At 47.6% G+C, this 14638-nt stretch overlaps 20 non-coding genes and 1 pseudogene across 20 annotated transcripts; 14 read left to right on the top strand and 7 right to left on the bottom strand.

Annotated features, from left to right (window-relative positions):
- Positions 1 to 387: 387 nt before the first annotated feature.
- Positions 388 to 505, bottom strand: LOC137990294 (5S ribosomal RNA). The gene has a single exon (XR_011121287.1). It is a non-coding gene; the product is annotated as a 5S ribosomal RNA (ribosomal RNA).
- A 2025-nt stretch (positions 506 to 2530) lies between these two features.
- LOC137990278 (U2 spliceosomal RNA) lies at positions 2531 to 2711 on the top strand (annotated as a pseudogene).
- A 192-nt stretch (positions 2712 to 2903) lies between these two features.
- LOC137990300 (U1 spliceosomal RNA) lies at positions 2904 to 3067 on the top strand. Its single transcript, XR_011121290.1, has one exon. It is a non-coding gene; the product is annotated as a U1 spliceosomal RNA (small nuclear RNA).
- A 978-nt stretch (positions 3068 to 4045) lies between these two features.
- Positions 4046 to 4165, bottom strand: LOC137990290 (5S ribosomal RNA). Its single transcript, XR_011121283.1, has one exon. It is a non-coding gene; the product is annotated as a 5S ribosomal RNA (ribosomal RNA).
- A 266-nt stretch (positions 4166 to 4431) lies between these two features.
- LOC137990325 (U2 spliceosomal RNA) lies at positions 4432 to 4623 on the top strand. The gene has a single exon (XR_011121314.1). It is a non-coding gene; the product is annotated as a U2 spliceosomal RNA (small nuclear RNA).
- A 194-nt stretch (positions 4624 to 4817) lies between these two features.
- On the top strand, positions 4818 to 4982 carry LOC137990312 (U1 spliceosomal RNA). The gene has a single exon (XR_011121302.1). It is a non-coding gene; the product is annotated as a U1 spliceosomal RNA (small nuclear RNA).
- A 982-nt stretch (positions 4983 to 5964) lies between these two features.
- Positions 5965 to 6083, bottom strand: LOC137990291 (5S ribosomal RNA). Its single transcript, XR_011121284.1, has one exon. It is a non-coding gene; the product is annotated as a 5S ribosomal RNA (ribosomal RNA).
- Positions 6084 to 6351: 268 nt separating this feature from the next.
- Positions 6352 to 6543, top strand: LOC137990329 (U2 spliceosomal RNA). The gene has a single exon (XR_011121318.1). It is a non-coding gene; the product is annotated as a U2 spliceosomal RNA (small nuclear RNA).
- Positions 6544 to 6736: 193 nt separating this feature from the next.
- LOC137990297 (U1 spliceosomal RNA) lies at positions 6737 to 6901 on the top strand. Its single transcript, XR_011121288.1, has one exon. It is a non-coding gene; the product is annotated as a U1 spliceosomal RNA (small nuclear RNA).
- A 982-nt stretch (positions 6902 to 7883) lies between these two features.
- LOC137990277 (5S ribosomal RNA) lies at positions 7884 to 8002 on the bottom strand. The gene has a single exon (XR_011121272.1). It is a non-coding gene; the product is annotated as a 5S ribosomal RNA (ribosomal RNA).
- Positions 8003 to 8269: 267 nt separating this feature from the next.
- Positions 8270 to 8461, top strand: LOC137990317 (U2 spliceosomal RNA). The gene has a single exon (XR_011121307.1). It is a non-coding gene; the product is annotated as a U2 spliceosomal RNA (small nuclear RNA).
- A 195-nt stretch (positions 8462 to 8656) lies between these two features.
- Positions 8657 to 8819, top strand: LOC137990313 (U1 spliceosomal RNA). Its single transcript, XR_011121303.1, has one exon. It is a non-coding gene; the product is annotated as a U1 spliceosomal RNA (small nuclear RNA).
- A 976-nt stretch (positions 8820 to 9795) lies between these two features.
- LOC137990293 (5S ribosomal RNA) lies at positions 9796 to 9914 on the bottom strand. Its single transcript, XR_011121286.1, has one exon. It is a non-coding gene; the product is annotated as a 5S ribosomal RNA (ribosomal RNA).
- Positions 9915 to 10184: 270 nt separating this feature from the next.
- LOC137990330 (U2 spliceosomal RNA) lies at positions 10185 to 10376 on the top strand. The gene has a single exon (XR_011121319.1). It is a non-coding gene; the product is annotated as a U2 spliceosomal RNA (small nuclear RNA).
- A 192-nt stretch (positions 10377 to 10568) lies between these two features.
- On the top strand, positions 10569 to 10732 carry LOC137990301 (U1 spliceosomal RNA). The gene has a single exon (XR_011121291.1). It is a non-coding gene; the product is annotated as a U1 spliceosomal RNA (small nuclear RNA).
- Positions 10733 to 11708: 976 nt separating this feature from the next.
- On the bottom strand, positions 11709 to 11827 carry LOC137990305 (5S ribosomal RNA). Its single transcript, XR_011121295.1, has one exon. It is a non-coding gene; the product is annotated as a 5S ribosomal RNA (ribosomal RNA).
- Positions 11828 to 12099: 272 nt separating this feature from the next.
- Positions 12100 to 12291, top strand: LOC137990322 (U2 spliceosomal RNA). Its single transcript, XR_011121312.1, has one exon. It is a non-coding gene; the product is annotated as a U2 spliceosomal RNA (small nuclear RNA).
- Positions 12292 to 12486: 195 nt separating this feature from the next.
- Positions 12487 to 12650, top strand: LOC137990299 (U1 spliceosomal RNA). The gene has a single exon (XR_011121289.1). It is a non-coding gene; the product is annotated as a U1 spliceosomal RNA (small nuclear RNA).
- Positions 12651 to 13628: 978 nt separating this feature from the next.
- LOC137990316 (5S ribosomal RNA) lies at positions 13629 to 13747 on the bottom strand. Its single transcript, XR_011121306.1, has one exon. It is a non-coding gene; the product is annotated as a 5S ribosomal RNA (ribosomal RNA).
- A 266-nt stretch (positions 13748 to 14013) lies between these two features.
- Positions 14014 to 14205, top strand: LOC137990318 (U2 spliceosomal RNA). The gene has a single exon (XR_011121308.1). It is a non-coding gene; the product is annotated as a U2 spliceosomal RNA (small nuclear RNA).
- Positions 14206 to 14400: 195 nt separating this feature from the next.
- Positions 14401 to 14564, top strand: LOC137990302 (U1 spliceosomal RNA). Its single transcript, XR_011121292.1, has one exon. It is a non-coding gene; the product is annotated as a U1 spliceosomal RNA (small nuclear RNA).
- The last annotated feature ends 74 nt before the right edge of the window (positions 14565 to 14638 follow it).

Consider the following 14638-nt stretch of genomic DNA (forward strand, 5'->3'; position numbering starts at 1 on the left):
TCACGTAAGTCACGTTTTCGCAGGATCAATGTTGTAGTGTTGTAGGGCTTCGTTGTATGCTATCCTCCGGGCTAGGTTAACTTCCATCTAATGAATAACAGTGGCATGCATTTTTTCACTTGTCGTATCTTGTTCTTTGGCTCACACGAAAAAAGATACTGTTTCATGTCCCCTATAAACGTGTGATGATATAAGATCTTGCGCGCGCACGCGCTCCCTTGGGAATACAAGTTCCACTTTCTCGTGTGACTATTTTGTTTTTGTTGTATGTCTCATCGTTGACATATCGTTGGCATGTTTGTTTCAAAAAACCTGGTTTGGAATGTTCTTTCATTAAAGGAAACTGAGATTTTTTGAGATAATCAAGTGTACAGAAGGAAAAAGGGAAGCCTACAACACGGGGTATCCCAGGCGGTCTCCCATCCAAGTACTAACCCCCCCCGACAGGGCTTAACTTCGGTGATCGGACGAGAACCGGTGTTTTCCCTGTCGTATGGTCGTAGACAAGTAATTCGCCGTGAAAATAACTTTGTTATAAGGGAAAATAAAAACGAGGTCAGAGCAAGCACAATGTGCATTTGTCCTCTTGCCGTCAACGCAAGTGCCCATGCAATGCTGGTCCTGCTGCCCACTGTACACGCGCGATCGTTGTGTGCGCCTCGCTTTCAGGTTGGCTTTGGGCATTCCTTCCTTGCACGGATTGTAATCGGACCACCATATCTCGTGGCCATGAGACTGGGAGCACCTTGTCCGCTGTGAGCATTTACGGGCATCGCTTCTCGGCCTTTTGGCTAAGATATCTGGTCGGTTGGCCGACGTTTCTTAGCTTGTGGGAGAGCGTTTTGATTGGCTTTTTGTTTTATTTTTAGTGGTCCTGTCCTAAGTACCTGCCGGGAGGGAACGGCGTGGACTCCTACCCTAAATTGTTCTTGTTATGTGGGCTCTAGATTGTCCGAATAGTATTGTTTTACAGTTTCCTGAGGAGGTGTACAAGAATGTTTGGTTCCTCCGTTGTACGTACCACAGTTGTTGGATCGCTGTGTTGACACAGATAAGCTCACCACCGTTCAGTTCTTGCAGCGTGGTCGTGTTGCGGGTTGACTTTCAAGGACTCTGCCTGCTGTGACGATCTTGTTGCCCAAGGCTTGTTGTATGGCGATGTTCGTTTACACGCTTTTCGTGCTGATAGTCGTGTTTGCTCTGTTTACGTACGTGATCTGCCCTCTGAAGTTCCGGATGATGAAGTTTCTTCCTTTTTCAGTTCCTTTGGTGATGTTTTGTCCATTCGTCGTAGTACCTTCCCTAATTTTCCGTCTGTCTACAATGGTAATCGTGTTTGTCGAAGTGGCCCTTGCTAAAGATGTTCCGTATTTCGTGTCCGTTTCTGGTTTCAATTGTCGTGCGTGGTATTCCCGTCAGCCTGCTCAGTGTGCTGTTTGTCGTGAGTTTGGTCATCGTGCCCCTTTCTGCCCGCTGTCTGGTTTGTGCCGGCGCTGTCGTCAGCCCGGGCACATGGCTAGGGATGGTCGGCGGGCTTGGGGCGACCTCCGTCCCGGTACACAGTCTCTGTCCTCGACCGTGCCTGCTGCCGACGATGATGATGATGATGATGACTACGTCCTCCTCCTGATGAGGCTGCTTCGGTGCCCTCTGATGGTGAGGTGGAAATGGCTTCGGGGGATGAGGAGTTTGCTGCTCAGGCAGCCGCCCCTCTTCCTCCTCGCTCAACGTCCTCTGTTCCCTGTTTTCTACGTCCAAGTCCAAGCCCCCTGTTCCCGGGTCCAAGTCTCCTGCTTCCGTGTCTTCTGCTTCCGTTTCCGCTGCTACGTCCAAGCCTCCTGCTCCTGTGTCCAAGCCTTCTGCTCCCGTGTCCAAGCCTCCTGCTTCCGTGTTCTCCTGCTCCTTTTTCCGTTTTTACGTCCAAGCCTCCTGCTCCTGTGTCCAAGCCTCCTGCTTCCGTTTCCGCTTCTGCGTCCAAGTCGCCTGTTCTCGTGTCTAAGCCTGCTGCTTCCGGGTCTACTGCTTCTGTTCTCGATATTGCTGATAGTAATCGTTTTCCTGTGAAGCTTTGCCAGTTTGTCGAGGATCGTGCTGGTGTTGTTTTGGCTTCTATGCCTCGTGATGAGGTTAGAAACATGTCTGATGCAGCTTTGATCAGTTGGCGAGAGCAATTGTCGAGGAGTATACTGTTGGGGATCCAATGGGTTTTGACTGTATTGTTTCGTTCTTGCATTTTACTCGTAGGAAATACCAGAAAAGAGCTTTAAAGGAATCAATGGAGAAGGATCAAAGGAATCAAAGGAAAAGGATTTAAAAGATTTAAAAGGGAAAGACTTTGAACTGTTTTTCGTTTTTCTTTAACTGGACCTTGAGTTTTCTCGAATCATGGAATCATACTTTTTGATTTATGTTTTTGTTTTTTTTGCGACTTTGGGTATTTTTTGATCTGGTATTTTTGTAACCTTGAGTATTTTCGAACTTGTGATTTTGTGAACATGATCTTTTTACCTGGGCCCTTGGGCCCTTGTAAATAACTTTTATCAAAGAAAAAAAAAAATCTGTTCTTATCAGCTTAATATCTGATACGCTGCTCATCGAGCAGCTCATATATAAAACTGATTTTTGGAACTGGGACGTGGAAAAGAGGCTTGACTCGTCCCTGCCACGGGTTGCCTCGGTATAGCACTACCTCCGAGCGTGGCCCACTTCCCTCTGGGAAGAAATAATCAAGTGAAAGCAGAACAAATGACCAAGCAACCAACCTTCACATTCTCTTCTCTTTTCTAGGTAGCATAGCAGCGAGTGGACAGCACGACACGACAGGACGAGGAGCACGTGACCCCCATTACCACATGGTATGCGCAGACAAGTTGCGTTTTGCGGTTCCGGAGAGGTTGAAAGGCATACTTACCTGACGCGGGAGGCACTGTGATCAGGGAGGCAGTCCTCTCAAGGTGAGGCTCTTTCATTGCACTTCGATTGGGTTGACCCTTGCGATTACCCCAAATGTGGGTAACTCGAGCGTATAATTTCTGGTAGTGGGGACCTGCGTTCGCGCTAGTCCCCGCACCAAACCCCGGTGGCAAAGTTGGCTAAGGGGAAGGTTTGTTGGTAACGTTTCAGGCAGGGCAGGGAAGGAGATGCGGTGGCGGTGTAAGGACTAAGGAAGGTGAGTTGTATTTGTGAATTCCACTGCTGAAATTGTAGGTGAATGTTCCGTACTTGGTGCACTGCAAAACTGTGATTTTATTTCTTTCATTCTTGGCCGTAGAGAGAGCGAGAGGACGTGTTTATTTCAGCCGCATCGATTTCCATCGATAGACGAGTGAGACAAGAAAATGCCAGCGGGTCGAGCTCTATCCTCGTGCATCGTTTCGAAAACGTAAGTGGATGTGTGTTTGTACTGCTTCCATCGCGATAGATTTCTTTTGCGTTGTGTTATGTTGCGTTCTGGAGAGCCCGTTTTGCATTGAGTAACTTGAGGACCCGCCAGATCAGTTGGCGTTACATTTCTGTGGCCAACACTTTGTGGTTTCTCTATGTTATCAGTTAATTGGATTGTTATCATAAAAAGTAAATCTTTCATGGTTCAGGATAGTGTCTTATCGGCCCTTTGAATACGTACTGTCCGTGTTGAGCAGGGAACAGTAAGACTTTGAAGTGCGCTACGTCACGTAAGTCACGTTTTCGCAGGATCAATGTTGTAGTGTTGTAGCCTTCGTTGTATGCATATTCATCCGGGCTAGGTTAACTTCCATCTAATGCATAACAGTGCATGCATTTTTTACTTGTCGTATCCTGTTCTTGCTCACACGAAAAGATTACGTTTCATGTCATAAACGTTGGATTGATAAGATCTCGCGCGCACGCGCTCCCTTGGGAATACAAGTTCCACTTTCTCGTGTGAACTATTTTGTTTTTGTTGTATGTCTCATCTTTGCCATATCGTTGGCATGTTGTGTTCAAAAACCTGGTTTGGAATGTTCTTTCATTAAAGGAAACTGAGATTTTTTGAGATAATCAAGTGTACAGAAGGAAAAAGGGAAGCCTACAACACGGGGTATTCCCAGGCGGTCTCCTCATCCAAGTACTAACCCCGCCCGACAGGGCTTAACTTCGGTGATCGGACGAGAACCGGTGTTTTCCCTGTGGTATGGTCGTAGACAAGTAATTCGCCGTGAAAATGAACTTTGTTATAAGGGAAAATAAAAACGAGGTCAGAGCAAGCACAATGGGCATTTGTCCTCTTGCCGTCAACGCAAGTGCCATGCAATGCTAGTCCTGCTGCCCACTGTACAAGGGCGATCGTTGTGTGCGCCTCGCTTTCAGGTTGGCTTTGGGCATTCCTTCCTTGGCACGGATTGTAATCGGACCACCATATCTCGTGGCCATGAGACTGGGAGCACCTTGTCCGCTGTGAGCATTTACGGGCATCCTTCTCGGCCTTTTGGCTAAGATCAAGTGTAGTATCTGTTCTTATCAGCTTAATATCTGATACGCTGCTCATCGAGCAGCTCATATATTAAACTGATTTTTGGAACTGGGCCGTGGAAAAGAGGCTTGCCTCGTCCCGGCCACGGGTTGCCTCGGTATAGCACTACCTCCGAGCGTGGCCCACTTCCCTCTGGGGAAGAAATAATCAAGTGAAAGCAGAACAAATGACCAAGCAACCAACCTTCACATTCTCTTCTCTTTTCTAGGTAGCATAGCAGCGAGTGGACAGCACGACACGACAGGACGAGGAGCACGTGACCCCCATTACCACATGGTATGCGCAGACAAGTTGCGTTTTGCGGTTCCGGAGAGGTTGAAAAGGCATACTTACCTGACGCGGGAGGCACTGTGATCAGGGAGGCAGTCCTCTCAAGGTGAGGCTCTTTCATTGCACTTCGATTGGGTTGACCCCTTGCGATTACCCCAAATGTGGGTAACTCGAGCGTATAATTTCTGGTAGTGGGGACCTGCGTTCGCGCTAGTCCCCGCACCAAACCCCGGTGGCAAAGTTGGCTAATGGGAAGGTTTGTTGGTAACGTTTCAGGCAGGGCAGGGAAGGAGATGCGGTGGCGGTGTAAGGACTAAGGAAGGTGAGTTGTATTTGTGAATTCCACTGCTGAAATTGTAGGTGAATGTTCCGTACTTGGTGCACTGCAAAACTGTGATTTTATTTCTTTCATTCTTGGCCGTAGAGAGAGCGAGAGGACGTGTTTATTTCAGCCGCATCGATTTCCATCGATAGACGAGTGAGACAAGAAAATGCCAGCGGGTCGAGCTCTTATCCTCGTGCATCGTTTCGAAAACGTAAGTGGATGTGTGTTTGTACTGCTCCATCGCGATAGATTTCTTTTGCGTTGTGTTATGTTGCGTTCTGGAGAGCCCGTTTTGCATTGAGTAACTGAGGACCCGCCAGATCAGTTGGCGTTACATTTCTGTGGCCAACACTTTGTGGTTTCTCTATGTTATCAGTTAATTGGATTGTTATCATAAAAGTAAATCTTTCATGGTCAGGATAGTGTCTTATCGGCCCTTTGAATACGTACTGTCCGTGTTGAGCAGGGAACAGTAAGACTTTTGAAGTGCGCTACGTCACGTAAGTCACGTTTTTCGCAGGATCAATGTTGTAGTGTGTGTGTAGCCTTCGTTGTATGCATATCATCCGGGCTAGGGTTAACTTCCATCTAATGCATAACAGTGCATGCATTTTTTTACTTGTCGTATCCTGTTCTTTGCTCACACGAAAAGATACGTTTCATGTCATAAACGTTGGATTGATAAGATCTCGCGCGCACGCGCTCCCTTGGGAATACAAGTTCCACTTTCTCGTGTGAACTATTTTGTTTTTGTTGTATGTCTCATCTTTGACATATCGTTGGCATGTTGTGTTCAAAAAACCTGGTTTGGAATGTTCTTTCATTAAAGGAAACTGAGATTTTTTGAGATAATCAAGTGTACAGAAGGAAAAAGGGAAGCCTACAACACGGGGTATTCCCAGGCGTCTCCCCATCCAAGTACTAACCCCGCCCGACAGGGCTTAACTTCGGTGATCGGACGAGAACCGGTGTTTTCCCTGTGGTATGGTCGTAGACAAGTAATTCGCCGTGAAAATTAACTTTGTTATAAGGGAAAATAAAAACGAGGTCAGAGCAAGCACAATGTGCATTTGTCCTCTTGCCGTCAACGCAAGTGCCATGCAATGCTGGTCCTGCTGCCCACTGTACAAGGGCGATCGTTGTGTGCGCCTCGCTTTCAGGTTGGCTTTGGGCATTCCTTCCTTGGCACGGATTGTAATCGGACCACCATATCTCGTGGCCATGAGACTGGGGAGCACCTTGTCCGCTGTGAGCATTTACGGGCATCGCTTCTCGGCCTTTTGGGCTAAGATCAAGTGTAGTATCTGTTCTTATCAGCTTAATATCTGATACGCTGCTCATCGAGCAGCTCATATATTAAACTGATTTTTGGAACTGGGCGTGGAAAAGAGGCTTGCCTCGTCCCGGCCACGGGTTGCCTCGGTATAGCACTACCTCCGAGCGTGGCCCACTTCCCTCTGGGGAGAAATAATCAAGTGAAAAGCAGAACAAATGACCAAGCAACCAACCTTCACATTCTCTTCTCTTTTCTAGGTAGCATAGCAGCGAGTGGACAGCACGACACGACAGGACGAGGAGCACGTGACCCCCATTACCACATGGTATGCGCAGACAAGTTGCGTTTTGCGGTCCGGAGAGGTTGAAAAGGCATACTTACCTGACGCGGGAGGCACTGTGATCAGGGAGGCAGTCCTCTCAAGGTGAGGCTCTTTCATTGCACTTCGATTGGGTTGACCCTTGCGATTACCCCAAATGTGGGTAAACTCGAGCGTATAATTTCTGGTAGTGGGGACCTGCGTTCGCGCTAGTCCCCGCGCACCAAACCCCGGTGGCAAAGTTGGCTAATGGGAAGGTTTGTTGGTAACGTAACGTTCAGGCAGGGCAGGGAAGGAGATGCGGTGGCGGTGTAAGGACTAAGGAAGGTGAGTTGTATTTGTGAATTCCACTGCTGAAATTGTAGGTGAATGTTCCGTACTTGGTGCACTGCAAAACTGTGATTTTATTTCTTTCATTCTTGGCCGTAGAGAGAGCGAGAGGACGTGTTTATTTCAGCCGCATCGATTTCCATCGATAGACGAGTGAGACAAGAAAATGCCAGCGGGTCGAGCTCTTATCCTCGTGCATCGTTTCGAAAAACGTAAGTGGATGTGTGTTTGTACTGCTCCATCGCGATAGATTTCTTTTGCGTTGTGTTATGTTGCGTTCTGGAGAGCCCGTTTTGCATTGAGTAACTGAGGACCCGCCAGATCAGTTGGCGTTACATTTCTGTGGCCAACACTTTGTGGTTTCTCTATGTTATCAGTTAATTGGATTGTTATCATAAAAAGTAAATCTTTCATGGTCAGGATAGTGTCTTATCGGCCCTTTGAATACGTACTGTCCGTGTTGAGCAGGGAACAGTAAGACTTTGAAGTGCGCTACGTCACGTAAGTCACGTTTTCGCAGGATCAATGTTGTAGTGTTGTAGCCTTCGTTGTATGCATATCATCCGGGCTAGGTTAACTTCCATCTAATGCATAACAGTGCATGCATTTTTTACTTGTCGTATCCTGTTCTTTGCTCACACGAAAAGATACGTTTCATGTCATAAACGTTGGATTGATAAGATCTCGCGCGCACGCGCTCCCTTGGGAATACAAGTTCCACTTTCTCGTGTGAACTATTTTGTTTTTGTTGTATGTCTCATCTTTGACATATCGTTGGCATGTTGTGTTCAAAAAACCTGGTTTGGAATGTTCTTTCATTAAGGAAACTGAGATTTTTTGAGATAATCAAGTGTACAGAAGGAAAAAGGGAAGCCTACAACACGGGGTATTCCCAGGCGGTCTCCCATCCAAGTACTAACCCCGCCCGACAGGGCTTAACTTCGGTGATCGGACGAGAACCGGTGTTTTCCCTGTGGTATGGTCGTAGACAAGTAATTCGCCGTGAAAATTAACTTTGTTATAAGGGAAAATAAAAACGAGGTCAGAGCAAGCACAATGTGCATTTGTCCTCTTGCCGTCAACGCAAGTGCCATGCAATGCTGGTCCTGCTGCCACTGTACAAGGGCGATCGTTGTGTGCGCCTCGCTTTCAGGTTGGCTTTGGGGCATTCCTTCCTTGGCACGGATTGTAATCGGACCACCATATCTCGTGGCCATGAGACTGGGAGCACCTTGTCCGCTGTGAGCATTTACGGGCATCGCTTCTCGGCCTTTTGGCTAAGATCAAGTGTAGTATCTGTTCTTATCAGCTTAATATCTGATACGCTGCTCATCGAGCAGCTCATATATTAAACTGATTTTTGGAACTGGGCCGTGGAAAAGAGGCTTGCCTCGTCCCGGCCACGGGTTGCCTCGGTATAGCACTACCTCCGAGCGTGGCCCACTTCCCTCTGGGGAAGAAATAATCAAGTGAAAGCAGAACAAATGACCAAGCAACCAACCTTCACATTCTCTTCTCTTTTTCTAGGTAGCATAGCAGCGAGTGGACAGCACGACACGACAGGACGAGGAGCACGTGACCCCCATTACCACATGGTATGCGCAGACAAGTTGCGTTTTGCGGTTCCGGAGAGGTTGAAAAGGCATACTTACCTGACGCGGGAGGCACTGTGATCAGGGAGGCAGTCCTCTCAAGGTGAGGCTCTTTCATTGCACTTCGATTGGGTTGACCCTTGCGATTACCCCAAATGTGGGTAACTCGAGCGTATAATTCTGGTAGTGGGGACCTGCGTTCGCGCTAGTCCCCGCACCAAAACCCCGGTGGCAAAGTTGGCTAATGGGAAGGTTTGTTGGTAACGTTTCAGGCAGGGCAGGGAAGGAGATGCGGTGGCGGTGTAAGGACTAAGGAAGGTGAGTTGTATTTGTGAATTCCACTGCTGAAATGTAGGTGAATGTTCCGTACTTGGTGCACTGCAAAACTGTGATTTTATTTCTTTCATTCTTGGCCGTAGAGAGAGCGAGAGGACGTGTTTATTTCAGCCGCATCGATTTCCATCGATAGACGAGTGAGACAAGAAAATGCCAGCGGGTCGAGCTCTTATCCTCGTGCATCGTTTCGAAAACGTAAGTGGATGTGTGTTTGTACTGCTCCATCGCGATAGATTTCTTTTGCGTTGTGTTATGTTGCGTTCTGGAGAGCCCGTTTTGCATTGAGTAACTGAGGACCCGCCAGATCAGTTGGCGTTACATTTCTGTGGCCAACACTTTGTGTTTCTCTATGTTATCAGTTAATTGGATTGTTATCATAAAAAGTAAATCTTTCATGGTCAGGATAGTGTCTTATCGGCCCTTTGAATACGTACTGTCCGTGTTGAGCAGGGAACAGTAAGACTTTGAAGTGCGCTACGTCACGTAAGTCACGTTTTCGCAGGATCAATGTTGTAGTGTTGTAGCCTTCGTTGTATGCATATCATCCGGGCTAGGTTAACTTCCATCTAATGCATAACAGTGCATGCATTTTTTACTTGTCGTATCCTGTTCTTTGCTCACACGAAAAGATACGTTTCATGTCATAAACGTTGGATTGATAAGATCTCGCGCGCACGCGCTCCCTTGGGAATACAAGTTCCACTTTCTCGTGTGAACTATTTTGTTTTTGTTGTATGTCTCATCTTTGACATATCGTTGGCATGTTGTGTTCAAAAAACCTGGTTTGGAATGTTCTTTCATTAAAGGAAACTGAGATTTTTTGAGATAATCAAGTGTACAGAAGGAAAAAGGGGAAGCCTACAACACGGGGTATTCCCAGGCGGTCTCCCATCCAAGTACTAACCCCGCCCGACAGGGCTTAACTTCGGTGATCGGACGAGAACCGGTGTTTTCCCTGTGGTATGGTCGTAGACAAGTAATTTCGCCGTGAAAATTAACTTTGTTATAAGGGAAAATAAAAACGAGGTCAGAGCAAGCACAATGTGCATTTGTCCTCTTGCCGTCAACGCAAGTGCCATGCAATGCTGGTCCTGCTGCCCACTGTACAAGGGCGATCGTTGTGTGCGCGCCTCGCTTTCAGGTTGGCTTTGGGCATTCCTTCCTTGGCACGGATTGTAATCGGACCACCATATCTCGTGGCCATGAGACTGGGAGCACCTTGTCCGCTGTGAGCATTTACGGGCATCGCTTCTCGGCCTTTGGCTAAGATCAAGTGTAGTATCTGTTCTTATCAGCTTAATATCTGATACGCGCTGCTCATCGAGCAGCTCATATATTAAACTGATTTTTGGAACTGGCCGTGGAAAAGAGGCTTGCCTCGTCCCGGCCACGGGTTGCCTCGGTATAGCACTACCTCCGAGCGTGGCCCACTTCCCTCTGGGAAGAAATAATCAAGTGAAAGCAGAACAATGACCAAGCAACCAACCTTCACATTCTCTTCTCTTTTCTAGGTAGCATAGCAGCGAGTGGACAGCACGACACGACAGGACGAGGAGCACGTGACCCCCATTACCACATGGTATGCGCAGACAAGTTGCGTTTTGCGGTTCCGGAGAGGTTGAAAAGGCATACTTACCTGACGCGGGAGGCACTGTGATCAGGGAGGCAGTCCTCTCAAGGTGAGGCTCTTTCATTGCACTTCGATTGGGTTGACCCTTGCGATTACCCCAAATGTGGGTAACTCGAGCGTATAATTTCTGGTAGTGGGGACCTGCGTTCGCGCTAGTCCCCGCACCAAACCCCGGTGGCAAAGTTGGCTAATGGGAAGGTTTGTTGGTAACGTTTCAGGCAGGGCAGGGAAGGAGATGCGGTGGCGGGTGTAAGGACTAAGGAAGGTGAGTTGTATTTGTGAATTCCACTGCTGAAATTGTAGGTGAATGTTCCGTACTTGGTGCACTGCAAAACTGTGATTTTATTTCTTTCATTCTTGGCCGTAGAGAGAGCGAGAGGACGTGTTTATTTCAGCCGCATCGATTTCCATCGATAGACGAGTGAGACAAGAAAATGCCAGCGGGTCGAGCTCTTATCCTCGTGCATCGTTTCGAAAACGTAAGTGGATGTGTGTTTGTACTGCTCCATCGCGATAGATTTCTTTTGCGTTGTGTTATGTTGCGTTCTGGAGAGCCCGTTTTGCATTGAGTAACTGAGGACCCGCCAGATCAGTTGGCGTTACATTTCTGTGGCCAACACTTTGTGGTTTTTCTATGTTATCAGTTAATTGGATTGTTATCATAAAAAGTAAATCTTTCATGGTCAGGATAGTGTCTTATCGGCCCTTTGAATACGTACTGTCCGTGTTGAGCAGGGAACAGTAAGACTTTGAAGTGCGCTACGTCACGTAAGTCACGTTTTCGCAGGATCAATGTTGTAGTGTTGTAGCCTTCGTTGTATGCATATCATCCGGGCTAGGTTAACTTCCATCTAATGCATAACAGTGCATGCATTTTTTACTTGTCGTATCCTGTTCTTTGCTCACACGAAAAGATACGTTTCATGTCATAAACGTTGGATTGATAAGATCTCGCGCGCACGCGCTCCCTTGGGAATACAAGTTCCACTTTCTCGTGTGAACTATTTTGTTTTTGTTGTATGTCTCATCTTTGACATATCGTTGGCATGTTGTGTTCAAAAAACCTGGTTTGGAATGTTCTTTCATTAAAGGAAACTGAGATTTTTTGAGATAATCAAGTGTACAGAAGGAAAAAGGAAGCCTACAACACGGGGTATTCCCAGGCGGTCTCCCATCCAAGTACTAACCCCGCCCGACAGGGCTTAACTTCGGTGATCGGACGAGAACCGGTGTTTTCCCTGTGGTATGGTCGTAGACAAGTAATTCGCCGTGAAAATTAACTTTGTTATAAGGGAAAATAAAAACGAGGTCAGAGCAAGCACAATGTGCATTTGTCCTCTTGCCGTCAACGCAAGTGCCATGCAATGCTGGTCCTGCTGCCCACTGTACAAGGGCGATCGTTGTGTGCGCCTCGCTTTCAGGTTGGCTTTGGGCATTCCTTCCTTGGCACGGATTGTAATCGGACCACCATATCTCGTGGCCATGAGACTGGGAGCACCTTGTCCGCTGTGAGCATTTACGGGCATCGCTTCGCTTCTCGGCCTTTTGGCTAAGATCAAGTGTAGTATCTGTTCTTATCAGCTTAATATCTGATACGCTGCTCATCGAGCAGCTCATATATTAAACTGATTTTTGGAACTGGGCCGTGGAAAAGAGGCTTGCCTCGTCCCGGCCACGGGTTGCCTCGGTATAGCACTACCTCCGAGCGTGGCCCACTTCCCTCTGGGGAAGAAATAATCAAGTGAAAGCAGAACAAATGACCAAGCAACCAACCTTCACATTCTCTTCTCTCTTTCTAGGTAGCATAGCAGCGAGTGGACAGCACGACACGACAGGACGAGGAGCACGTGACCCCCATTACCACATGGTATGCGCAGACAAGTTGCGTTTTGCGGTTCCGGAGAGGTTGAAAAGGCATACTTACCTGACGCGGGAGGCACTGTGATCAGGGAGGCAGTCCTCTCAAGGTGAGGCTCTTTCATTGCACTTCGATTGGGTTGACCCTTGCGATTACCCCAAATGTGGGTAACTCGAGCGTATAATTTCTGGTAGTGGGGACCTGCGTTCGCGCTAGTCCCCCGCACCAAACCCCGGTGGCAAAGTTGGCTAATGGGAAGGTTTGTTGGTAACGTTTCAGGCAGGGCAGGGAAGGAGATGCGGTGGCGGTGTAAGGACTAAGGAAGGTGAGTTGTATTTGTGAATTCCACTGCTGAAATTGTAGGTGAATGTTCCGTACTTGGTGCACTGCAAAACTGTGATTTTATTTCTTTCATTCTTGGCCGTAGAGAGAGCGAGAGGACGTGTTTATTTCAGCCGCATCGATTTCCATCGATAGACGAGTGAGACAAGAAAATGCCAGCGGGTCGAGCTCTTATCCTCGTGCATCGTTTCGAAAACGTAAGTGGATGTGTGTTTGTACTGCTCCATCGCGATAGATTTCTTTTGCGTTGTGTTATGTTGCGTTCTGGAGAGCCCGTTTTGCATTGAGTAACTGAGGACCCGCCAGATCAGTTGGCGTTACATTTCTGTGGCCAACACTTTGTGGTTTCTCTATGTTATCAGTTAATTGGATTGTTATCATAAAAAGTAAATCTTTCATGGTCAGGATAGTGTCTTATCGGCCCTTTGAATACGTACTGTCCGTGTTGAGCAGGGAACAGTAAGACTTTGAAGTGCGCTACGTCACGTAAGTCACGTTTTCGCAGGATCAATGTTGTAGTGTTGTAGCCTTCGTTGTATGCATATCATCCGGGCTAGGTTAACTTCCATCTAATGCATAACAGTGCATGCATTTTTTACTTGTCGTATCCTGTTCTTTGCTCACACGAAAGAGATACGTTTCATGTCATAAACGTTGGATTGATAAGATCTCGCGCGCACGCGCTCCCTTGGGAATACAAGTTCCACTTTCTCGTGTGAACTATTTTGTTTTTGTTGTATGTCTCATCTTTGACATATCGTTGGCATGTTGTGTTCAAAAAAACCTGGTTTGGAATGTTCTTTCATTAAGGAAACTGAGATTTTTTGAGATAATCAAGTGTACAGAAGGAAAAAGGGAAGCCTACAACACGGGGTATTCCCAGGCGGTCTCCCATCCAAGTACTAACCCCGCCCGACAGGGCTTAACTTCGGTGATCGGACGAGAACCGGTGTTTTCCCTGTGGTATGGTCGTAGACAAGTAATTCGCCGTGAAAATTAACTTTGTTATAAGGGAAAATAAAAACGAGGTCAGAGCAAGCACAATGTGCATTTGTCCTCTTGCCGTCAACGCAAGTGCCATGCAATGCTGGTCCTGCTGCCCACTGTACAAGGGCGATCGTTGTGTGCGCCTCGCTTTCAGGTTGGCTTTGGGCATTCCTTCCTTGGCACGGATTGTAATCGGACCACCATATCTCGTGGCATGAGACTGGGAGCACCTTGTCCGCTGTGAGCATTTACGGGCATCGCTTCTCGGCCTTTTGGCTAAGATCAAGTGTAGTATCTGTTCTTATCAGCTTAATATCTGATACGCTGCTCATCGAGCAGCTCATATATTAAACTGATTTTTGGAACTGGGCCGTGGAAAAGAGGCTTGCCTCGTCCCGGCCACGGGTTGCCTCGGTATAGCACTACCTCCGAGCGTGGCCCACTTCCCTCTGGGGAAGAAATAATCAAGTGAAAGCAGAACAAATGACCAAGCAACCAACCTTCACATTCTCTTCTCTTTTCTAGGTAGCATAGCAGCGAGTGGACAGCACGACACGACAGGACGAGGAGCACGTGACCCCCCATTACCACATGGTATGCGCAGACAAGTTGCGTTTTGCGGTTCCGGAGAGGTTGAAAAGGCATACTTACCTGACGCGGGAGGCACTGTGATCAGGGAGGCAGTCCTCTCAAGGTGAGGCTCTTTCATTGCACTTCGATTGGGTTGACCCTTGCGATTACCCCAAATGTGGGTAACTCGAGCGTATAATTTCTGGTAGTGGGGACCTGCGTTCGCGCTAGTCCCCGCACCAAACCCCGGGTGGCAAAGTTGGCTAATGGGAAGGTTTGTTGGTAACGTTTCAGGCAGGGCAGGGAAGGAG

Source organism: Montipora foliosa, unplaced genomic scaffold (genome assembly GCF_036669935.1).
Source record: "Montipora foliosa isolate CH-2021 unplaced genomic scaffold, ASM3666993v2 scaffold_78, whole genome shotgun sequence".
Taxonomy (NCBI): domain Eukaryota; kingdom Metazoa; phylum Cnidaria; class Anthozoa; order Scleractinia; family Acroporidae; genus Montipora; species Montipora foliosa.